The 25,525-nt window shown below is 44.0% G+C and overlaps 1 protein-coding gene across 2 annotated transcripts in view; it reads left to right on the top strand.

The window, feature by feature from the left end:
* Positions 1–25,525, top strand: part of RASD2 (RASD family member 2) — a 101,926-nt gene that overhangs the window by 33,275 nt on the left and 43,126 nt on the right. The window contains exon 2 of one of the 2 annotated variants that reach the window (XM_075938012.2): positions 20,553–20,666. The exons of the other annotated variant lie outside the window; for it this stretch is intronic. The gene's annotated coding sequence lies outside the window, so the exon portion shown is untranslated. The remainder of the gene's footprint in view (positions 1–20,552; positions 20,667–25,525) is intronic. 2 annotated transcript variants of the gene reach the window in all.

Below are 25,525 nucleotides of genomic sequence, written 5' to 3'. Positions count from 1 at the left end.
ACGCCTGGGGCAGAGCAGCTGGGGTGCTGCCGGGTTGGTCCGGAGCGGCGCTGCGGGACCAACCCGGCAGCCCCCAGCTGCTCTACCCCAGGGGTAGGCAAGAAAAGCCTGGTCTGCTGGGGGGGCACTAGCTGCACCCCCCCCCCAGCAGACCAGGGAGACGGAGAGCAAAGCCGCGGAGCACGCCCGCAGCAGGACAGCCCAAGCGCGCCCGGGCTGTCCCACTGTGGGCATGCTCAGCGGCTTTGCTCCCCGTCTCTCTGGTCTGCAGGGAGACGGGGAGCAAAGCCTTGGAGCACGCCCGCAGCGGGACAGCCCGGGCGTGCCCGGGCTGTCCCGCTGCGGGCGTGCTCCAAGGCTTTGCTCCTGTTCCCCTGGTCTGCTGGGGGGGTCCAGAAAAGCCACTGGACCCCACCCCCCCCAGCAGACTAGGGACACCAGAGCAAAGCCGCCGCCTGGGTGGCTTTGCTCGTTTGCCCGGGAGCAAAGCTGCCCAGGCGGCGGCTTTGCTCGGGTGTCCCTGGTCTGCTGGGGGGGGGGTCCAGTGGCTTTTCTGGACCCCCCCAGAAGACCAGGGGGACAGGGGCAAAGCCGCCCGGGGGGGGGAGTCCCGCCGCGTGGGCGGCTTTGCTCCGGGGCAAACTAGCAAAGCCGCCCAGGCAGTGGGACTCCCGCCACCTGGGCGGCTTTGCTCGGGTGTCCCTGGTCTGCTGGGGGGGTCCAGCAGTTTTGCTGGACCCCCCCAACAGACCAGGGAGACCGGGAGAAGCTTTTCTCGCCCCGGAGGACACGGGTGGCGATTCGGCGCCCGTGAGCTCCGGGGCGAGAAAAGCCCCGTTCATAAGTGCGGATCCGACATAAGTCGGATCCGCGTAAGTCGGGGACTGCCTGTACAGAAGTGTTGAGTAGAGCTGGTCAGGAAATATTTTCTCTGTCCTGGGAAAATATTTGTGACTTTTTAAGTAATTCTCCTTCTGAATCAGGAGGAAAAGTCAGTATTTCTAAAATGTTTGCAGGCCAATGAACTATAAAATATATATAAAAATAAATTGGGTCAAGCAAAACTTTTCATTTTGACATTTTCAAATTCTAAGTAAACATTTATTTTGAATGGGGAAACCAAAAATTGTCATTTAAAAATGTCAAAACAGGAACTTTCGATTATTTCAGAACTTTCTTCCAAGTATATTTTTAAGTCAAGATATTAGTTGAAACTGACCCTCTCCTGTAAAAGTGTCTGTCAACAAATCAGTGTTTTTTGGTGGAAAAACAACCTGTCAAAAATTTCCCAACTAGCGCTGCTACTGAGGATGTTGTAGACTGGAAGACCTAGAAGGAGTTCCTGTGCATTGTAAGAGAAGAGCTGGAAGTTGAAGGAAATAGGAGGAGAAACGGTCAGGGGGAGGTTTAGTTTCATCTTTGTTCTTCATTGCATTTTATGGAGGCTCTTGGTGTTCTAGGAGTTAAACATTTCCAGAAGAATGGAAATTCAACTTCAGCCTTGTCAGAGCTCTGTCTTGTCAACACAATTTAAATAAACAGAAACTGAGGATTAAGATGCTGCACATAAACAGATCTGTGCAATGTGGAGAGAATTTTCTGGTCACCTCACTGGACTTTCCAGTGATGGCCTCCTGCTTTGAACAGTTTGTTTGAAATCCATGTTTCCCAAACATACCTGCACAGAGGACTGGGGTGATACGAGGCATTTCAAGAACAGAGTGGAAGAGAGAACAGAACTGGATTAACAAGGGAGGAGAGTCAAGGTGTGCATGTGTAGGGGATATGTGGACAGACACATGATTCTGAACGAGGGAGGGATGCAACGGGGGAAAGGAGCTGGTGCTCCAGACTAGTTAAGAGGAGCATATTATTTCAAAAAGGTTGAGGTCAGAAGAAAGGACAGGTGGGGATCATGCTGGATGAAATCTTTTCACCAAATCTTTTGCTAGAAAATGGCTTCCTGAATTTTGCAGAGAATTTTCATTTGTCATTCTTTTTAAATGAAAAATCAACCCCTCAAAATAATTTGTTTTTTTTGGTTTTTCAGTTTCCCTTCTTTCTCTCTATTTCACTCCCCCACCCCTTTCAGGTGGCAATATTTTTCAAAAATCGTTTTTCAGCTTCTCATCAAAAGAACAAAATGTTTTAAAGCAAATTCAGAAAGAGATGAAAATTTACCACCAAAATAAAATTTACTTTTTTACAAACAGCTCTAGATAATGTTTCCTTCATTTCTGAAATTTAATTCTATGGACAATAGAGGAAGAGAAAATTAAAGTTAGAGGAATAGGAAGAAAAGAGAAAAATGAACAAGGAAGAAAGAAGGGGGTGGGAAATGCGCATTTCTTTTCATTGACTTTTCAGTTTATGAAAAGTAAAAAAATGAGTTTCATCATAGATATTGGTACAATAGCAAACAAATGTGATTGCTAGGATTAATGGAAACTTACAAAATAATTAAACTGGGTTATGCCATCTGCAGAAACAGATGGCAAGGCATTTATTTAAGTGATTTTTTTTTTTTTAATTTACACAGCCATGGTATCTAGGCACAACATATGTAAAAAGCAGCCTATGCATTAAACAATACCACCCACAATAACCTATGTAGAGAGATCTTCTCTATGGAGTGTCCCTACCCAACATAAGGAAAACTCGGCCATTGATATAACCTTTGTTGGCCTATGAGGTTTGCCTGTCTTTAACGTCCTATCCTACTCTCACTGAAGTAAGTGGGAGTCCTTCCACTCAGGCTGATTGATAAGTTGGTTCAGTGTCATAAGCAATGAACTTAATGAACAGACCATGGAGAGGCAGCACAAAACCCCAAAATATAAAGCAGGGAGAGGGGGAGGAGAAAAAACCTGTCAATTATAGTGTCAGTGCTAAATAAGGCCAATAGAGTAGGCTGTAAGGGTCTGATACTTAGCTTTAGATATCGTTTGGGTGTTGAATATAATGGCCCATCCAATTAATGTCTTTGTTCAGTCTCTGGGTAAACATGTCAAATTTGCATATGAAGGCCAGTTCTGCAGTGTCTCTAGTTCAATGGTCTCCAACCTTATTAACCACAAGATCATTTTTTTCAATTTAAGTGCAATGTAAGATCTACCTTATACCCTTGCCCCACTTCCTTCCTGCCCTTTCTTTGAGGCCCTGCCCCTGCTCTGCCCCTTCTCCAAAGCCTCACCCTGCTCACTCAACCCCCCTTCCTTGCTCACTTTCACCAGGCTGGGGTAGGGGGTTGGAGTGCAGGCTCTGGTCTTAGGCCAAAAGGTTCAGAGTGTGGGAGGGGCTCTGGACTTAGCCCAGAATGGGGGATTGGGGTCCAGAAGGGTTTTAGGGGTGCAAGCTCTGGGATGAAGTTTGGGTGCAGGGGAATTCACATCTGCAGGAAGTTGGGTATAGGAGGAGGTTCAGGTCTGGGACAGGGGTTCAGGAAGCAGGCTCTGGCTGGGCACTGTTTAACTGAGATGGCTTCTCAGTGGTGGAGCAGTGGGGTTAAGGCGGGTTACTCCTGCACTGGCCCTGCACCACTCCTGAAAGCAGCTGGCATGTACAGCCATGGTGCCATGTGCTGCCCCTTATCTACAGGCACTGAGCCCACAGCTTCTACTGGCCACGGTTCCCCCTTGTTGATCAATGGGAGCTGCAGGAGTGGTGTCTGCAGGCAAGGACAGCATGTGGAGACCCCCTGCTCTGCCTTTCTCAGGGGCTGCAGGGACATACCAGCCACTTCCAGGAGCAGCAGTTACCATAGAGATAATGACTCCAGCCACGACAGGTTAGGCATTTTAGAACTCATTCCTCAAAGAATTAAATTTAAGCATAAGAGAGAAAAGAACATTATGAACTGCACAGACCAGTCCAAAACCAAAAACCAAAAATTACACACTTTGCAAGCAGTAAAAGTAGTAACAACAACCCCACAAGTATGTGCTGGGTGGGGAGATGAGAGTGAAGGACAGTGTGTGTTTGTGAGAGTGACAGACACACAGCATGTGAAAGTGACAGATTTGCATTGCCAAGATCCCTCCATCCCCTTCTCTCTGTGTGGAGATATATTACAGAAGTGGGTACACTGACATCAGTGCCCCCTCCCCCTTCTTCCTGCCACACTGTGCACAGCAAGCAGGAGGCTCCCAAGGGCAGGTCCAAGGCAGAGAGCAGGAGCAGCATAACAGTGGGTGGAGGGGCAACTGAAGTGCCAGTGCTTGATAGCTTCATGGCCAAGCCAGTCAGGATCACCTATCAGAGGCTCCAAGATCTACCGATAGATCCGGACCTACTGATTGGTGACCACTGCTCTAGTTGGTTCCTGAAATCACTTTGCAATAGAATAGCTACATTTTAAACCCATTAACAAGTGTCCAGGCAAGTTAAAATGTTGCCCAACAGGTTTCACATAGGTTCAATCTGCCCTAGTTAAACAGTATTCATGAGATAATTCAGACCTGAGCAAGGTAAGCCCAGAAGTGCAATCAATAGCAATAATTCACGGATATGAAGAAATATGTGTAGCAAGCCTATTTGTAGGCCAGTGCATTTCACAAATGGAGACTGAATTAAAAATGGAGAGCAACTTTTAGGGAAGAGAATGTACAACAAGGGCCAAAAATGAAAGCAGAATAAAGTCACTGTCTGGGTGGGCTTTCAGTAGAACCCTACTGTTAACTTTTGTATGTGTTTTATAATAAACTAGTATTAGACTTCCCAGGTATCACAGAAGCGGCGAGGAGTCCTGTGGCACCTTATAGATTAACTGAAGTGTTGGAGCATAAGCTTTCGTGGGCAAAGACCCACTTCGTCAGATGCCCACGAAAGCTTGTGCTCCAACACTTCAGTTAGTCTATAAGGTGCCACAGGACTCCTCGCCACTTTTGCAGATTCAGACTAACACGGCTACCCCTCTGATACAGGTACCACTGCTGGTTCAAGTAATGTGCTTTCTGTACATGCTCCCTCATACAAACAATAAAATTGTAGCATGCAAATTAGCTTTAGATTAAGTGTGTTGATTGGCTGAGTTACCTCTAATACTGGAGTGGTTTACAACTCTTGGTGTAGATGCAGGCCTTATTGTAGCTGAACACTGGACAGGTATAATTTGTAATGTCTGGGAATTTAATTTTGAACTGTAACAGACATTGAATCAAGTGGTGATTGACCATGGTGATATTATGAACAAAATGCTTTCAACTAAGCTTCAGAGGGGTAGCAGTGTTAGTCTGAATCTGCAAAAGCGGCGAGGAGTCCTGTGGCACCTTATAGACTAACAGAAGTGTAGGAGCATAAGCTTTTGTGGGCAAAGACCCACTTTGTCAGATGCATATAGTGGAAATTTCCAGAGGCAGGTATAAATATGCAGGCCAGAATCAGGCTGGAGATGATGAGATGGATCCAATCAAGGAAGATGAGGCCCACTTCTAGTAGCTGATCTGGAGGTGTGAATTCCAAGAGAGGAGAAGCTGCTTTTGTGGTTAGCAAGCCATTCACAGTCTTTGTTTAATCCATAGTTGATTGTGTCAAATCTGAAGATGAACTGTAGCTCAGCAGTTTCTGTTCGAAGTCTGGTCCTGAAGTTTTTTTGCTGCAGGATGGCTACCTTTAGATCTGCAATTGTGTGTCCAGAAAGATTGAAGTGTTCCCTACAGTTTTTGTATGTTGCCATTCCTAATATCTGATTTGTGTCCATTGATTCTTTTACGTAGGGACTGTCCAGTGGGCATGCCCCACTGCTATATACATGGCCAAACTGGACAATCCCTACGTAACAACCCCTCGGAACAACTATTCCAGAATAGCTTATTTCAAAATTGATGTGCAGTGTAGATATAGCCATAGTAACACACAGACTGAGTGACAATGCTGGAATTTTCTTATATACATTACTGTTGCTGCTACTGTACTCTGGATATTGTGGTTACATTATTATGGCTTCTATGGGTTAGGTGACTTCATTCAGTCAGCTAGAGAACAGACAGCACTCCCCAGATGTTTTCTCTGTCACAAATCACAATGCAGTTCAAGGTGGCGCTGTAATTTTGCCATTTGTTTTCAGTAGTGTGTTCTAGAAGTGTGCTGTTGGGATAAAATAGTATGTTTCAGTAGGTCCTACAAAAATACTAGATATTTTTGTGTTTGTGTGATGTTTTAAATTGTGGATGCTTGTCGATTTCTTGCTGGTTTCTTGGAAGATGCAGTCATCGCCTTGCACAGCAAAATATGAACTTCACGCCACTAGGAGAAGCCCAAATGCTGATTGGTTGGGAGCAAGTACTTCAGCATACTGAGAGATTGCTGATGTTGATTGGAAGTCTTTTCCTCTCAGACAGAAGCCTGGAGATTTGTGAGTGTTGATTGGGTGAGGATGTATTTTTAAAAAGTCAGATGATCCTGTGTGCCAGTTGGTTGGAAGGAAGCCCATGATAGATCATTGAGGTTGATTGATTGGAGACAGGGTAATTCAAAATGCTGAGAGAATTCTAGGTGCTGATTGACAGAACAAGTTGCATAATTTTCTCATTACATATCTTTACAACTTATATCTGTTACTACAAAGAGCTAAGGACTGTAAAATGATTATGTACATTGTGTGTTTTAATTGAAACCCCTTTTGCAGAACTTCAGTCATTTAGAACATTCTTTTATCAATTGGCACGTTAACTATCAAATGATGACGATAAATTTCCTCTAAGGGGAATTTACACTTTTTGAAGATATTGCATACAAAATTTTGCTAAAAGAAAATGTGACCGTAGGGAACTGAGTCTGGTACTAAATAGCCAGAGGCTACTAGAGCTGACATCAGCCAGGACCTATGGCACACAGCCATCCTAATGATTCATGGGATCATGTCTTCAACATTCCCATAAAACATACAAAATTTGTCTTTCTTTTCTGGGCTGTCTTCCAAGTGCTCTCTCAGAATTTCCATGAAAAGAAACTTACAGCATAATGGAAATATATTTTATACAATACATAAAAAATCTTACTTTTTTCCACAGCTGAGAACATTTTTTGCTGACTTTGGCTTTGTTGAGAAGCGAGGGTCATGGTGAATAAGTGACCGACCTGGGAATTTAAATTTGGGGTCCCAATGAGAGCCATCCATGTTGTTTTATGGAAGAAATATGATTTACTAAGATTTGCAGTCGGTGTTCTTGCCCATATTTAAAGTTCTGCCAGGTGAACTTTAAATTGGGGTTTAAAAAAACTATTTTAAATTAAACTGATGCAAAACCTATGTGGGACCAAGCACTTCAAGCAACAGTATCTAAAGGAGGTGACATCCAGTATAGCCTCCAAACTATATCTTTTCCTATTCTATCCCTTTTTCTATATGTTGTTAGAAATGCCAGTAACACAAGGCCTGTAGGACTTGAGTTAGCCTGTATGAGTTGGCTTTAGCAGTACAGTAGTGTGATAAGTGAGGGTTAATCATCCTTTAGAAATTATATATATATTCTTCATATCTTTTTAGAAATTATGGAAGACCTTGTGGCAAAATTTTCAGTTGGGGTCTGTGACTCAGGGCTTCAATGAGACCTAAAATAAGTCCAAAGCTGCAAGACCCAGTTAACGGACATTGTGGATAAGGAAATAGGAAGAAACAGGCTTCTTGTCTCTACTGCAAAGTTCCCGCTTTTTCCATGTCCAGGAACAAGTCCAAGGGGGGAAATTGGGTGATTTTATTCATGCATATTCCACACCCTGAGATTTTGTGGGTACAAAATCTGGTTTTTGGTCATTAGAGGCTGGGTATTATGATGCAAAAAGAGGGATAAAAGCTGTGGGAATAAGGAAGCTCGGGGCTCAGGCACATGCTCTATCTATTTCATCAACTTTCTTTCATTTAAACTCTTTGCTTCACTTTACTTATTCTTTCTAAGTCTGTTTCTAAATTTTCCATACTTCACCTTGCACCAGAGTCCCACAAGCAGAGGGAGGCTGGTCCTTCCATGCCTAGTCTTCTGGGAGAAGGGGGATGTGAGTATGGCATTATACTAGGTAATTGTATCTGTGTACTTAGAGAAGTACAATTCATATAACCAAATTGTGTTAATGTTACCCTCAGAGGTGATTGAATCAATTTGTGTAATCCGTGCTGTGTGCTTTGTTTTGTTTGCCATCTTAACACTTATCATAACAAAAATTTGGTTTTAATTTGGTACTGTCCTCATTGTGAGTGTGGCTGCTGTTGTGGGCCCCCCAATCCACCTCCAGAAATAGCTTTATAGTTTTCCACTTATGTGACCTAGGGTAAGGAGGACAAAAACCTAGAACCTTCTAGTCAGATTGGTAAGCCTTACCCACATACTTCTCCCCCAGGCTACACCAGTCAGCATACAGAGAATGGATAGATGGCAAGATAAGACCATAGGCTGAAGTGCTGTATGGAGTTGTAGAACAGCATTGGAGAACCAGCAACAATTGACTGGTGGATGGGGTCCCAGGCCAGTGTTCTGACTGGGAAGGGGACACCTCAGGTGAACAAACACGGATGCAAGCTAAATCACACTCTTACCTGAAGCAAAATGCAGGACAATGTAGCACTTTAAAGACTAACAAGATGGTTTATTAGATGATGAGCTTTCGTGGGCCAGACCCACTTCCTCAGATCAAATAGTGGAAGAAAATAGTCACAACCATATATACCAAAGGATACAATTAAAAAAATGAACAAATATGAAAAGGACAAATCACATTGCAGAACAGAAGGAGGATGCGGGGGGGTGGGAAGGGGGAGGAAGGAAGGTAAGTGTCTGTGAATTGCTGATATTAAAGGTAGGGAGAGTGGGATGTTTGTGAGTTAATGGTATTACAGGTGATAATTGGGGAAACTGTCTTGGTAATGGGTGAGAAAGTTCAAAGTCTTGTTAAGTCCCTGGTGGTAAGTGTCGAATTTTAACATGAATGACAGTTCAGAGGATTCCCTTTCAAGTGCAGATGTAAAAGGTCTTTGTAGCAGAATGCAGGTGGCTAAGTCATTTAGAGAGTGTCCTTTCTGGTTAAAGTGGCAAGAAACTGTTTTCTCTTTGTGATCTTGTCTGATATCTGTTTTGTGGGCATTAATCCTTTGGCGAAGTGTCTGAGATGTTTGTCCAATGTACATAGCAGACGGACACTTTCGGCACATGATAGCGTAGATTATATTTCTGGATGCGCAGGAATATGTGTTCTTGATCTTATAACTCACTTGGTTAGGTCCAATAATGGTATCAGCAGAATGAACATATTCATTCTGCTGATACCATTATTGGACCTAACCAAGTGAGTTATAAGATCAAGAACACATATTCCTGCGCATCCAGAAATATAATCTACGCTATCATGTGCCGAAAGTGTCCGTCTGCTATGTACATTGGACAAACATCTCAGACACTTCGCCAAAGGATTAATGCCCACAAAACAGATATCAGACAAGATCACAAAGAGAAAACAGTTTCTTGCCACTTTAACCAGAAAGGACACTCTCTAAATGACTTAGCCACCTGCATTCTGCTACAAAGACCTTTTACATCTGCACTTGAAAGGGAATCCTCTGAACTGTCATTCATGTTAAAATTCGACACTTACCACCAGGGACTTAACAAGACTTTGAACTTTCTCACCCATTACCAAGACAGTTTCCCCAATTATCACCTGTAATACCATTAACTCACAAACATCCCACTCTCCCTACCTTTAATATCAGCAATTCACAGACACTTACCTTCCTTCCTCCCCCTTCCCACCCCCCCGCATCCTCCTTCTGTTCTGCAATGTGATTTGTCCTTTTCATATTTGTTCATTTTTTTAATTGTATCCTTTGGTATATATGGTTGTGACTATTTTCTTCCACTATTTGATCTGAGGAAGTGGGTCTGGCCCACGAAAGCTCATCATCTAATAAACCATCTTGTTAGTCTTTAAAGTGCTACATTGTCCTGCATTTTGCTTCAACTACCCCAGACTAACACGGCTACATCTCTATCACACTCTTACCTGTGCAAGATAGCTGCCTGAATGTGTGCCACAGCTAAGGCACAGCTTGTGGGGGTTTTGAACCTGGACAAAGACATGGGGTGGAATAGTCAAGACAAATATTAAGGTCTCTAGTGAAGACAAGCCCTATATTGATTTAGCTTAACTCAATAGGGAGCTGAGTTAAACAGCATTGATGTAAGGCATGATTAAATCAAATTAAGAGCATCTACACAGAGTTTTACACTGATTTAACTCGGTCAGTTTAAAATTGCACCTTGGATAAACTGCTAGAAATTGGAACATAAACAAGACCACAGCGAGGAGATGGAGAGATGGCAAGCAGCAGCAGATGGGAAAAGGCCAAAACTTGCTCTGTGTAGAAGAGAAACTGGCTGAAAAATGAAGAAATGTATCTGTCAAATGATCTCTAAATTCCATTGGCAATTCAACTAGGCCCTAGTAATGTCCCTACAATTAATGTACATTTCATTGTGACAAGCTGCTCCGTCCTTGATCCAAAAGCTGAGCTTCGTTTTTCTACAATGCACAGTGGGAAATTCCAACTTCCCTTCATGATGATCAAGGACTAATATTATAAATAAGTATGGGATGTAAACATACATCCGTTCCCCTTTCATCACATGCTGCTTATTGATAGAACCTTTTTGTTCAAACACTGGCATGGTTCCATCTCAGTCTTTCTTCTCCTATGCCTTCCTACAGTGAGGTCACAATGCTGGATCTATGACATTTCAATCATTTCCATGGCAGCAGAATGTGATATTGGAAGGGAAAGGGGAATGCTTCACTGCAAGGGAGGGGGAGAGAGAGAATTGTGAAACACAAAGATCAGAAATGACAGGAAGGTGCTGTGGGGGAAAAAATACAGTCCAGATAAAATACATTGTTTGTTCCACTCATATTATTTTCTTTCAGCTTGTCTTTCTTTGTAACTTGTAAAATCAGTGGGTCAGAGGCTCTCTCTCCTTCATGGGATCGAACAGCACTGAGTGTAATGTTGGAATGTAACAATGCAAAACACCAAGCCAAACGCTAAAGAATTGAAGGAGCCCAGGGGAGCCTTGTCTTCCCAAGAATTATTCAGCAATCAGACTAGCTTTTATTATAAATTACTGTAGATCTGTTTGTTTCACGTTTGTTTTATTCTGTGCTATTCTAGTTGCAGATATATTTCCATAGGAAACCGGCTTTGGCAGCAGAGAGCTGTCAGGATACTGGGGGGAGCCCACAAGGTTTAAATGCTCCACAGAGCTGCAAGAGCCTCTGGATCTAGAGAAAGCCTGCAGAGCTTAGGAATTCTAGGGGCAAAACACATCAGATGGGGAGGGAGGGGGCATGAAAGCAGGAGAGAGGCTTCTGTTTAAAGAACAGCAAATGCCTCCCTGTCTCCCCACAGGAAATAGAAGGGAGAACTACATCTAAGAAAAATGTTTCTCTAAGAAGAAATAATAAGGCAGATCCTCATTTGGGGTAAATAAGGTCTGACGTTTTAACTGCAGACATACTGGAGCAATTACAACACCCAAGGGGTGTGAAAAATCCACACCCCTGAATGACATAAAGTTATATAGTACTAACCGCCCGGCATGGACAGTGCTGTGTCAACAGGAGAGCTTCTCCCAAGGATATAGCTAAGGCCTCTCAGGGAGGTGGGTTAACTACACCATGTGTCACAGGAAAGTTCCTGCTCATCAACTTCGAGCATCTTCATTTAGGGGCTACAGTGATGCAGCTGGATGCTTCGTTTTAAATGTAAACTTGATGTACTCCAGCTAAGGATCTGGTTCAATTTATGTAATAAGTCAACTAACTATGGGCCAGCGTCTCACCTCAGCTACCCTCCTATAAACCCAGAGTAACTTCCCGGGTTTCAAGTGGGATCACAACCTGCCTGTATAAATCCCTGCCGGTGCCCTGGACCCAGTGGCTCTCACAGGGTGTGTCTAGACTACCTAGTTTTGTCGACAAAAGTGGACTTTTGTCGACAAAACAATACCAGCGTCTACACTACCACGGAGTTCTGTCGACATAACGTCGACAGAACTCCGCGGTTTTGTCGACGCTGGTATACCTCATTTTACGAGGCATAACACTTTCTGTCGACAGAACTCTGTCGACAGAAGGTGTTATTGCCTGTAACACTGCGTCCAGACTACGGAGTTCTGTCGACAAAGCGGCTTGCTTTGTGGACAGAACTCCATGTTTCTGGACGCAAATTGTCGACGGAAGTTTTGTCGACAGTATCTGTCGACAAAACTTCCGTCGACAAAACGCAGTAGTCTAGACGTACCCACAGTTTTCTTAGGGAGTTTGTAACTTCCATAGACTTCCCACTTGCCCAATTGGCTCTCACTGGCTGTTTTAATTTGATAGTCAGAGGTACAGTGCAACGACATGTGTTCATAGGGAAAATAAAGAGCCTTCTGAGCTAATCAGAGAGGAAGGATGGTCCAGTGGTTAGGGCACTACCAAACTGGTGGATTAATCTGAGCTCAAGTCTCTACTCTGCTACAGGCTTCTTGTGTGACTAAGCACGTCACATATGTTGCTGCTGAGTAGCAGTTTATGAATTCCAGTGCTGCCTAACTGTTGGACTTTGGCATCTAAACCCCCTGTTTCCATTGGTGAAGTCCCTGAGGTGCATACATTTCAGCATGCACGTAGACAGATCAGTCTTGATGTTGCAGAGGGCTACCTGGTGCCTCACTTATCCATAAGCCCTGGTAGGAATCACAAAGTAGATGCTTTCCCCCATGCATCTGACCTGATAGGCGAACTCAGAACACACTTCACCTTGTGCAAAAGAGGAGGGGGTTGTGCCTGCTCCATTTTTACCCAGGCTGTAGGAGATCTAGGTTCAAATCCTGTCTCAGCCTAATGTGCAAGTCCATCCTCCCCAACAAACTCCATAGCCCTTAGCTGTATGGCATTCTGCGTTTGGTCTCACTAGCTCCTCTGTTGAAACTGTTCCACTTTGTATAATTACATATTTAGTGAGCCAGAGAACATGTGAGACTGATTCTGTAGCACAGCAGCTCAGGGCCTTACCTGGGAGAGAGGAGAGCTAGGTTCCAGCTGCTGTTCCAATGAAGCATTCTAATGCCTCAATCCTCGTTGTGAATCTAGCCCCTAATCTTTCTATGCCTCAGTCCCCCATCTGTAAAATAGGCATAGAAGCACTGCCTTACCTCAGAGGGGTGCTGTGAGGATAAATACAATCCACATTGTAAGCTGCTTCAATACTGCAGTAACATGGGCCATTGAAGTACCTCAGATAGCTCGCACACTTGGAGATCTAGCTCGTAGGTTAGACAGTATCTTAACACTGTGACTCAGCACTAGAACTACAGATAAATAATGAACCTTATTAAGCAGTTCTATTGTTAGGATACAGTACAGAAAATAATTAGCATACTTGGATAACCAATATCAACATCAGTGGTGTACATAATAATAGTAAGGTTGATGGCCCCTCCTGTGCCTTCCTGAGTATCTAGGCCCCGCAAAGCCCACAAACTGACTGGTAGATTCTGGGCACATGAAGCAAGAAGCAAATCAATTTTGTTTGGCAAACATTTCCACTTTTGAAATCCAAAAGCATTTTCTAATGAAAGCCATGACTAGCATTTCTCCTAGCTTCTATCCCTGAAAATGCTTCTTTAGAAAACCTCCGAAGCAATTTCTTTTTTAAAAAAAGGTGTCTGTGCATAGTCTTGAACTTTCTCCACACTCCATTAACTCTCCATTTCCTCACTGAGTCTTTGAAGACTTTTGTAAATTGAAAGCAATGCAGGTTATTAACCATGTGATTTGCTTGTTACACACAGATAAAAATCTTGCTGAGATGGAACTGGGACAAACAGGGAAGGGAATCACTTGTAGAGCCTTCAAGGATGCAAACTGAGGAGGCAGCTGTAGCCCTGTGGGGTGCAAAATGGGGGGCTCCTCCTTGTCGGGGTCAGTGGGTGGCCACTGACCCACTACACAGCACCCCATCTATAGTAAAGCGCCATGTGCTTCTGGCAGTATGGGAGTCTGACAATATATCCCAAGAACCGTCCCCAGGCCCAACCCTACGTCAAAGAGGGGTAATAGGCAACTAAACAGTTAGTACCAGGAAGCAGTTATAAGTCTGAGCCCAGGGCGGGGCTGCAGGGAAACAGTTTGTAAGCCCAAGACCTAGTTCAGGGCAGGACTAGCAGTAAAGCAGTTTATAAGTAGCTCAAGGCCCGTTTCCAACAGCTCCAGCCAGGTCCCCTTGCTCAGATGGCAGGGGGGACTCAGGCCCACCTGCTCCACTGAATCCTAGCCAAGGGCCCTAACAGCAGCAGAGTAGATGGCTGCTGGGTCAGCAGGGATCCGTGCCGAAACACACTGACACTGCTGCTACTGGGTCAGCGGGGGTCCATATCGCAACCCGCTGACCTTCTGCTAGACCGAAGTCAGCTGTTCCTGGGCTGTTTCCATCTCCCACCTCGGGTTGTACCAGGATCCAGGGCAGGTCCTCTGGACAGCGTAGTTTGGAGTCCTCCAGGCAGATTAACAAACTCTCCAGGCAGTCCTCCAGCAGTGGGCCTGGCAGGTCCAGGCCAGTCGTCAGCTTCCTCAGGGTCTAGTTCCCTACTTGGTTGTGCTGGGGAGGCTTCCTTGCTGGCTGGGGCCTGACTGGCCTTTCGGGCAGGCCTTTTATATCCCTGGCCCCGCCTCCTGGCTTCTGCCTAGGTGAGTTCCTAGGGCCACCAAGGCTCCTCCCCCTCGGGGTCAGTGGGTGGCCGCTCCAACCCACTAGAGCAGCATAATCAGCCGGGGCACTAGATTAAGGCATCGTCTACACTAAACCCACCTGTCAATCTAACCTTTACACTTTTAGCTACACAAATAGCACAGCTGAAGCTGATGTATTGATCGCGGTGTCTTTTGCACAGTGAGATTGGCAGAGGGGCTGCTCTCCCATCAACTCCAGCTAATCTTCTCACCTTGACCGAGTACTGTAGTTGACGGGTGAGCTCTCATAGATCGATTTATTGTGTCTAAGCAGACACGATAAATCAACCACCAGTGGATCGATTGCTGCAGGTGGGGTGAAGACAAGCCCTAGAACTGTTACAAGCCTTTTGACCTCTGTTGCTCCTGTCATCCTCTGTACATATTGTCTATTCAGATTGTAAGCTCTTTGGAACAGTGACTGTCTCTCAGTGTTTGCTCAGTGCCTATTTCAATGGGGTGCTGAGCTCAGTGCCTCTAGGTGCCATAGCAATACAAATACTAAGCAATAATCATCATCTCAACCAAAAAAAAAACCCTTCCAAATTGAGTCCTGTAATCAGATGATCACTAGTCTGATTGTGTCAGGGTACAGTTTGTTCTGGAGGGGATCTGGTATAACTTTGTCATCCAAATCCTGAAATGGCACATCATGGAGTGGGGGAAGGAGGCGGCTGGAGGGCATGGTGGCATTGACAGTGGCATCTTTTCTACTCCTGCCAGATAATCCAACGTGTATTCTTTTTTTTTTCTCTTGTACTGGGGTAATAGTTTCCTTTAGGAAGCCCAGTGTTCAAGAACAGCCTTATTTGGAGTGATGATCTCTGACAGTTTCCTATAGCCTGACTTCTGAAACAGACCCTAAAAGGCACAAGCCCTTGTGCCTCATGACACCTTTCCCCCAATCAGAAACGGAGCAGTTATGGTTGTTTGTTTGAAGTAGAATTTCATTTCCTTTTGAGCATCTGAGTCTCATATCAAAAGTCAGTTGCCTGTGGACCGGTGCACACCAAGTAAATACAAGATAAAGTGACCAATCCAAGGTCCGAAACCATGCCGGCCAAGGCTGTACCTTCCCAACAGCTCTAGCTTAGAGTAACTTGAGGCACATCTTCCATTTTAGAAAAAGCCAACAGGAAATCCCTATCCTAAAAAATAACATGCTTTTCTAAAAAGCAGCAATAAGGTCCAGCTTCTCCATCGGGTGTTTTATCCCAAAAGGCTTGCAAATAGTATTAGAATCCATAAAATCCATATTCCAAAATCAATGACAAATTTTGCCTTTGACTTTAATGGGCTTTAGATCAGGCCTATATATGCAGCAGGAATTACTTCACCCATTGAAAATGGGGATCCATATCTGGGATGAAATGTGGCATCCATTTAACAGCATGAGGCAATGTTATATAGTGGGTTAGGACAGAAAGTGAAGGAGAATACCACATCTCAAACCACAGGAAAAAAATACGTAAAAAAGATTATAATTAGCCAGATTGGAATTTGGCCAGGATACCAGAAGTCTAGGCCACTCCTCTTTCAGAAAGTGCTGTTGGATCTTCAATGACCATAAGTGGCTAGGATTAGGATCTTGGTTTTATGTCTGATCTGTAGTTCGGGAAGTTTCCAGATACCCAAATGTCTTCTATTTTCCCATCTGAATCACTAAATTCAATAGCTGCTCTAAGCAGCAGAGGAAATGTTAAACTAATGACTCCCTTTCTCTCATGAATCAGCATTGCACTAAAAAAAACACCAGTAATTTTTATTAATGCTCTGAGCGGAAGTTGATAAAAAAAGAGAAACATTAAAACAGAATGCCAGAAGTTGTACACAGCGAGACATTTCGCAGATTGTTTGTTTAAACAGGAAACAAGAATCTTAATAAATCTTAACCTTTTGAAAGTTATTCTATTCCATCTATAAATGCTTTAACAGGGAGACAAATCTATATTCCCATCCCAAACTGCTGTTAGTGCCCTATGATAAGGACTTCATAAAAGGTTGTTTCTCATTTTAATGTTTCATGTGACACCGGTATTTATGAAAGGTACCCGACTGACATCTCCAAAGAAAGAAACCCTCTATTTGTGCACCCAAGAGTGACGTTTGAGGCAGCAGCTGCTACTCCAGGTTCAACCTGCCTTGGAAAAAACACACATAATGTTGTGAAAAAGGAATTCACTCTTTACAGTCCATTTACTCCTTGGGCTCTCTGCTGAGCATACTGACAAGGGTGCCAAATGCTACAGTGACTTTTGATGTGGCCACCTATTCATTAACATTAGGATCAAGATTCACTCCCTCTCTCCATTCCCATAGCTCACCAGAAAGTCATGGGCCTGTAGCTACTTCCCGTAACTAGCAACCAGGGCTGGATCAGAAGTAGCGACTAAGGCCAGATCCTCAACTGTATTGAGGTCCCTAACTGCCATTGATTTTAAGTCCAGCACCTACCTACTTTTGTAGATCTGGACCTAAAGATTGATCAGGCCCCAGATTTCATGCTTTCACAAGGATTCATTTCAAAGGTTATTCTGTTGCATTTCTGTGTAGCTTTGGAGCTGGCTGTATTTTCAGTGGGTAGCACCAAGGATGGAGGAAATGCATTGCGGGAGGCATGCCATTTTGCTAAAATACATAGTGTAACTATAAGAAAGGTGGGTGAGACTTGCTTCCATGCTCCATGACAGTGGCTGATCAAGGAGACTATTAGGGATGGTGAATACACAAAATAACGAGCAAAAAGGGGGCCTCCCTGGCTGTGACACTGAGGAGGCTATTACGGACAGTGAGACACATGAGATGGAAGAAGGTAAAGCACCATGCTAAGATTTTGGGCTGATTCAGAAATTTCTCTAGCTGGAAAAGTAAACAGACTTATGCTCCTACATTACTCTCAGGTGAAAGATGCAGAAAACACAGTAGTACCAACCAGGGTACACCAAGGGATGGCCAAGAAGGAGCAGCATTGAGCCAGCCAGAATGGTCTAATGCCAGACCTGCCATTCTTTATCTCTCTCCATTATTACTATTGGAGGCTAAACAGAATGCATTTCCACAGGATCTTAATATGCTTGATAATCAGGTCCATTAATGTTTCTCATTTACATGAATGCCACTTTACACTGTTCTAGCAAATCAGATCAGATCTCTAAGAACATGAAGACAAAAATACAATTCTTTCTAGCTTACTTAGCTGCAGGATCAAAGAAAATTAAATGCTACACTATAAAGCAGCTGCTGCACTTGAAAATCAATTTAGAATCCACATTGTACAGATCTTTGGTTTATTGAACAAGGATGGAGAGGAAGATCTGGGATCATTTTTTGCAGAAACAAGGGCAGAGAGGAAGATATGGGTTCATTTTTTTTGCAGAAATAGCTCCCCAAAATACAGCAAAGAGCTGATGCCTCAAAAAGACTACATTCAGAACCTCTACAATTTTTACATTTCTTGTCTTGGAACCCGGTACCCAGGCAACAAGACATAATAACATAAACAGAGACAGAGTGTAACACATATATGGCCAAGGTAGTGTGAGGGAATCCAACCCTTAATGACTGAAAGCAACAGTTAATTCTTGCCTTGCAACAGAAGCAAAGCCAAATACGGAAGTGTGGTGTTTAATGCATCATTTGTATACCGTGGATCATAATTTAAGGCGGGGTAGGCAAAAGGGCCTCCGCGGGCCAAATCCGGTCCACCAAGTAGGTGGATCCAGCCCGTGGAGGCCCTGCTGTTCCCCTGCCTCCAGGCCAATTAGGGCCTGGGGGTGGGGGAGCACGTGAAGCCTCCTGCCATCCTGCCAGGAGCACATGGCACTTTGAAGTGCAGTTCGCTGCTCGCAAGGCAGGGGCAGAGCGGAGGAGGCTTCGCATGCTCCCCCACCCCCAGGCTCTATTTGGCCTAGGGGCAGGGGAGCTCAGGAAGTCTCCTCCCATGCCAGGGGCATGGGCACCAAGGGAGAATGTGAAGGGGGGGCAAAGGCACTCCCTCACCCCCAGACCAGTCATTGTGGGGAACAATGGGGAACCCAGAAGTACCTTGGCCCTGCCCCTTCCATTTGATGTCCTGTCCCTTTCCGTGTGGCCCAGAGCCACTTCAAAAATTTCCGAAGTGGACCCTGGCAAAAAATTATTGCCCACCCGTGCTTTAAGGTATGTCTTCACCACAGAGTTTACCCAGGATTTTACTCAGGTTTTGCCCCTAACCCTGCCTCTCATCCTCATCTAAAACCCTCTCACTTGAGTGTGGTAGTACTTTTAAACTAAGGACAGCTAGGGATACAAACTAAAGCTTAATACTGTTTTCACTCAGATTCGTAACCCACCCACTTTGCAGTGAAAACAGAGGCTAAATCATGCCAGTGCTGCTAGTCCTCCGGTTTTTTTTCGCCAGTTCCCCCATGTACCCAAAAAGGCAGGCAAATTCTTCTCCAATTCATGGGGAAAGACAGAGCGCCACATTTCAAAATAACTCGCTGTTCCGAAATTCCCCTTAGCCCTTGTGGAATGAGGGTTGCCAGGATGTCAGAATAAGCTGCCCATTATTTCAAAATCTATTTTGAAATAATAGGCTGCTTCAATAGACGCAGAATAGCTATTTCAAGATACTTCTGGTATCCTGAAATAGCTCCACAGTGTAGACGTAGCCTCAATGTTCTTGAGTGTAAAGAGCATGTGTGCAAGGGAGACTTGTTTCTGTTCAGGAAGGCTGACTAAACCCAGCACCTGAGTGTATTACTATCCATCCATAACCTGTGCTTATACTCCTAGCTGTGTACCACACCAGGTCTTGGAGGATCAAGGTTCATAGATATAGCCCATTAGAGGAAAACATTGGGGTTGCAGCCCTGTTTCCTACAAATCTCAGGTTTCAGCCCAAAAGCAAAATACGTTTTGTTCTGGGACCTAAGCAAGCCATAAAAGCACTGCAGATGACTGAAATAACTTCCTCTCATTAACTCCCTTTCAACTCAATGGCAGCACAGATGGTTTGAGGACCTGAACAATGTTGGAACAGATATGTAGGTTGGGTTTGTTCTTTGTAAAGAATTTCCAGTATATTCCCTTCAATGTAAAAGAGTTAAAACATACAGCTGAAAGTGCTACTCAACCTTGATTGCTTTTTGTAGGTAGGTTTGGTATTCTCTGTTAATGCTGTTTTATTTAATTTAGTAGGGGTTTGGGCTTGATCCTGGCTCAGTGAAGTCAGTTGTTAAATCCTAGTGGGGGTTTCAGTGAGGCAGGTGCAGGCTCTTCATGACAATCAGTTTCCCATCACCTAAAATTCCCCATGCATATTTATACTACTGCAGAAAATAGAGATGCAGGAAAATTGTCATGTGATTTTACTTTGGTGAGCTAATTTGCTTCTGAATCTGCCTCAGACTGGTTGACAGTGAAACACAAATGGTAACTGAGTGATTTGCCTTAAGTAAATCAGAGACAGAGCTCTCAGTAGAGGAAGATGTGGCCTAGCAAAACCCGCAAGAAGAGAGGTGTTATCCCGTGTGCAAGTGGAGATAATGATGTTTGAAAGTATAACTGTAGGTACAGAGACTCTGTGCTTCTCTTTCATCTAGGAAGCAAGTGAACACTGGGCTTGCTTCGTGAATGGAAGATCATAGCCAATCCTAACTGTAATATGCCAAAAGCATTTTACATGAGCTTTCATTCTGTATGATAGGACAATGTCTTGTCAGTTGGGATTAGGCCTGTTGTAAGTTACCCTTTGTTTCCAATATTTCTGCTTGCTATCATTTGAATCTCTGCTCTTTGTTAAACGAATTTAGATGAGCTTTTTCTACAATCAAATCTAAGTGCTGGGGATTATGTGGAGCTGTGTTCTGCAAAAGCAGTAAGCTGAGTTACACCATCCCTCTGGGAACAGAAGATCTGAGAATTCTGTGAGTATCCCACAGATTGGGGCTAGGCACTCCAAGGAGATGCCAGAAGGACCAGTAAATGGAGTGTGCCTATTGATAAGCTGGAGAGAGCAGGGCCATCAGGAGCCTAGAGGGGAGTGCTTGTGTTGCAAGGGACTAGTGGTGTTTGGGAGCAAATTCACAGCCCTCAGAGACGCAGGTTCTTTGCATTAAGCACAAGTGGTAGCAAAGTCCTCACAGCCCTGTCCTTATCTCCCCAAGGCAGCATCACAGAACAGTCCAGTGATTAGGGGCAATAAGATGGGATTGAGAGAATTGGCTAAGCTGCAGCAAAAGCTATCAGGGAGCTATTTAAAGAGCTGGCAGAGACCTGGGCTGTGACAGGACAGTACCTGTAAGAAATTTAAGTTCCTTTCACCCCTGGTTGTTATTCTGAAGTTACTTTCAAAGTCGATTTCAATCTGCTGGGAGTGTGAATAGGTCTGCAAAGATGCCAGTTAGTCAAATTGTTCTCCAATGTACTAAGTAGCCATCAACAGTAACTAATATGAATGTCACATGGATTTCCTAAGTATTCTACAGAGTGGGAATGCCTGGGAATTCCTGTTATCTCCCCACCGGGAGGATTCTCCATGGTGTAGAGGAATTGGATGGATATTCCACTTCTGTACTTCAGTTAGATTTCAGGAGCTGTATGGACGCAGACAACAGCTTTTGTCAAGCCACATTTTATGAACAGCATGGAATATGGAAACTTGCCTGTTCCCAAATGGGAAGAGCGGTTGATCCCATCCCTGGGAATAATGAATGGAAGTGGGGGAGAATTCTGCTACCGAAGGCTAAGACTAGACACTCGGGTGGATTAAGCCACTACTAGCTATTGGTTGAGGTCAGGGGAGCATCCTTAACAGGGTAGACCCATGTCTCCCTCACAAATTGTTCCATCTACTCCTGCTGCTGCTCCAAATGGTGGTGAGATGGGCCACCTTAAAAGGACAGTCCATCATCCCGAAATTCTGTAAGCTGGTGTCAGAGGGGCAGGGCTAACCCCACTTCTAAAAATCAAGTGTTGTAGTTGGCCATCTGTTTAGCCTACCCCTGATGCTGGCTCAGCTGCTGCTTTGAAAATAACCTCTTGTTTTGGCTTTCATACAGTAGCACACACAGGATAAACTGTTGCTAATTGTATTTTTTCCAAAGCTGAGAAGCCAGTCCCTATTGGCTGGCTCTGTGATAGAACTCCGAGAAGTACTGACTGCAACGTCAAGCTGCCCTAAAATCATGACTTCCCCACTCCACCCATCCCTTCACCACTGATCCCCATGTGAAATCCTACAAAATCCAAAGAAGTAAATGTACTGTGCTGTTTAGTTGATGATAGGTTTTTTTCATCCTTCCTCAACAGACAAACTAAACCTACACTGGACAGAGCTGTTCCATCCATCAAACCCCTATATTTATTTTCATTTGATAACAACCAAATCCCAGTTCTAAGTTTTCCAGAGAGATCAGAGTCTTGATCCAAGTGTATAAGCAGGAACAGCAGTCACATTTATTTACATTAGAAATGTGTGTACTAGTGCATGTGGAAAACAACATTTCAGGGTAATCCAAGATCCCTTCTGTACTCCAAGTTTTTACCATATCTGTAGTATGGTTGACTCTATCTCCCATGCATGCCCATACACTCTGGTTAACATGTGGTTTTTAACCATGTGGAAGTGCTGTGTTTCAATCCTCTTCTAGAGAAACCATTTATGAGTGAAAGAGGCCTGAAAGAACATTTTGATTTACTTGGGGACAGGAGGTTCTGTTAAGACGAATTGAGCTGTAATGGTGAGGCAAATTAGGCTCACCTGTGAATGGTCTGAGCTCTACCCGTGCCTAGGACAGTAGCTATAAAAGTCTCAGGCTGTTTCTACACTGGTGCGATCTCGTGCAAAAGAGGTCTCACTTGCGCAAAAACTTGCTGTCTGTCTACACTGGCCGCAGGTTCTTGCACAAGTAAACTGATGTTCTAATGTATAAAATCAGGGCTTCTTGCGCCAGAACTCTGACGCTCCCACTCAGGAAGAAGTCCTTTTGCACAAGAGCTCTTCCAGAAGAGGCCAGTGTAGACAGGCAAACATGAATTTCTTGTGCAAGGAAGCCCTATGGTTAAAATTGCCATCAGAACTTTTGTGAGCAAGAAAGCGTCTACACTGGCATGGATGCTCTTGCGCAAAAGCATATGCCAGTGTAGACGCTCTCTTCTGGAAGAGTTCTTGCACAAGAAGCTGCAACTGTAGACGTAGCCTCAGAGTAAGACAAAAGCAAGAGAGGGTTCTTGATTCTGCCCTCACTTGCACGGAGCAACACCTGTTAATTTCAGTGGGGACTCATACCTTGTAAATGAGGGAAGAATTGTATCCATATTTGTGTCAAGAGAAAGCTATGTAAACATACTGAAATGTGTTCACTTCATCTCAGGTAAGTGTATCAGAGGCCAGGTACACTTAATTTGGTTTCACCTTTAAACTAGACAGGATCTACAGATTTGATTTCTACTTTTTGGCCTTCCAAATGTCAAATTCTTGCTGTCAGGCTGTGTCAACAATAGGCAATTGTTCAGGAATTCCCATTGGTGCTATCTTTGGTTTAGATATCTATTGTTAGTTCCATTTTGGGTGCTGCCCACGATGTCTTGGATTGAAAAATAGTCTCTGTCCCAAGAAGCTCACAGTCTAAAAACACATATTAAGAGGAAGAGCCCAGCAGATCAGGAAAGGAATCACAGTGGTGACTAGTCACAAAATGATAAAATAAAATTATATTGACATTAACACTGAGGCTGTCTATATGCTGGCGCGATCTTGCGCAAAAGTGGCCGCTCTTGTGCAAAAACTTGCTGCCTGTCTACACTGGCCGCATGTTCTTGCGCAAGTAAACTGACGTTCTAATGTATTAAATCAGGGCTTCTTGCGCCAGAACTCTGATGCTCCCGCTCAGGAAGAAGCCCTTTTGTGCAACTGTTCTTTCGTAAGAGGCCAGTGTAGACAGGCAACATGAATTTCTTGCGCAAGAAAGCCCTATGGTTAAAATGGCCATCAGAGCTTTCATGAGCAAGAGAGCGTCTACACTGGCATGGATGCTCTTGCGCAAAAGCACATGCCAGTGTAGACACTCTCTTCTGGAAGAGTTTTTGCAGAAGAACTCTTGCTCTAAAGAGTTTTTGCGGGAGAACGTGCCAGTGTAGACATAGCCAGAGGGTTGTATTCCTGAGTGTAGGAGGCCAGGGAGGAGAGTTGGATTATGCAGATTATATAGCAGTTATCCCAAATTTACTCTTATCAATGTAAGGCATGTCGTCAAACTTTAGCTCACTAAAGTTACATCAGCATAAAGCTGCCACAATTAGTATATCACTTTTGCACACATGTGCTAAGCTCTTCGTATTGTGCAGCACGTGGATACAAGGAGTGCTTGTGCCAATGCAGAGCACAGTGAAATATGGGTAGGTATCCCAGTTTGCTACTTTCCACCATCCAGCACACTGTCTTTTGCAAAGTTTTTGCAATGCCTGAGTCACGTAAGGATGATTGGGAGCAAGACGTCAGCTTCCCAGCACAAATCATTCTCCATCACCTCACATCACATCTATATCATATAATATTTGTGCCTTTCTAAAATATCCCACAAACACACGCAGCCCTTCTTGCTGTCAATCACCTCTGACAGAAGAATGGAGCCTGCACAGTTCTGCACTACTCTCATGAGCATGCACAATCCTCCAGTATTTGCAGAGCTGCAAGAACTGAATCAGCGGTGACCATGACTATTTTGTGCAGGACAGATTACTGTGGGACATAGTGAAAACTATAGTGTTTGTGTGTTCCCAAAGCAGATGTAGATGGGGGAGCTCCACTTCTGGGGCTGAGAAATGAGCACTAACTGTGTTATGCTTGTAATAACACACAGGATCATTTTCAGGGGGAAAGACAATACACAGCATTTATTAAAAAATACAGTATGAAAAGTAACATATGCATTTATACACACACACACATCTTGTAGACAATTTACAGTTACCAGTCTATTGTGGCTCAAGTCAGTTTTATTGGCCAAGTAAGACTGAGCATGAGTGACGAAGTTGGGGTTTATCGATCGTGATTCAAGGCTCCTCTAAGGCTTGGCTTACAGGACAGAACCCAGAGTGTCATGGCAAGAACACTCCATCTTATACTTGTGAGATCCCATTTGTGTCTATGGGTTTTGCAGAGTCATGCTGCAATCCTTGATATGTTAATCCTGGGAGTTTCCTGCAGTTATCCTTTGATAACAGTGTCCGTCTGCTATGTATCCTTTGATAACATCTGTCTGCTATGTATATTGGACAAACTTCTTCAGACACTTTGCCAAAGAATCAATGCCCACAAAACAGACATCAGTTTCACAAAGAAAAAACAGTTTCTTGCCATTTCAACCAGAACAAATGATCATTGATTACCTGCATCCTGCTTCAAAGAGATTTTAACACAAGACTTCAAAGAGAAGCCTCTGAACTGTCAGTCATGCTTAAATTTGACACTTTATGAATGGGCCTTAACAAAGATGCTAATTATCTTACCCATTACAAAGATAGCTTCCCCAATTATCACCCCTAATATCATCATTTCATAGACATTAACCTCCCCGTCTCATCCCCCCTCTGTTCTAAAATCTGATTTGTCTATTTTATGTGTTCACTTTTTTTGATTGTATCCCTTTGGTATATATGGTTGTGCCAATTTTCTTCCACAATTTGATCTGAGGAAGTGGGTCTGGCCCACGAAAGCTCATCCCCTAATAAACCATCTTGTTAGTCTTTAAAGTGCTGCGTAGTCCTGTCTTTTGTTTCAGTT

The sequence above is a fragment of the Pelodiscus sinensis genome, chromosome 1 (genome assembly GCF_052426305.1).
Source record: "Pelodiscus sinensis isolate ZL-2025 chromosome 1, ASM5242630v1, whole genome shotgun sequence".
Taxonomy (NCBI): domain Eukaryota; kingdom Metazoa; phylum Chordata; order Testudines; family Trionychidae; genus Pelodiscus; species Pelodiscus sinensis.
Note: the sequence above shows the minus strand (reverse complement) of the source record. Positions and strands in the feature narration are given on the sequence as shown.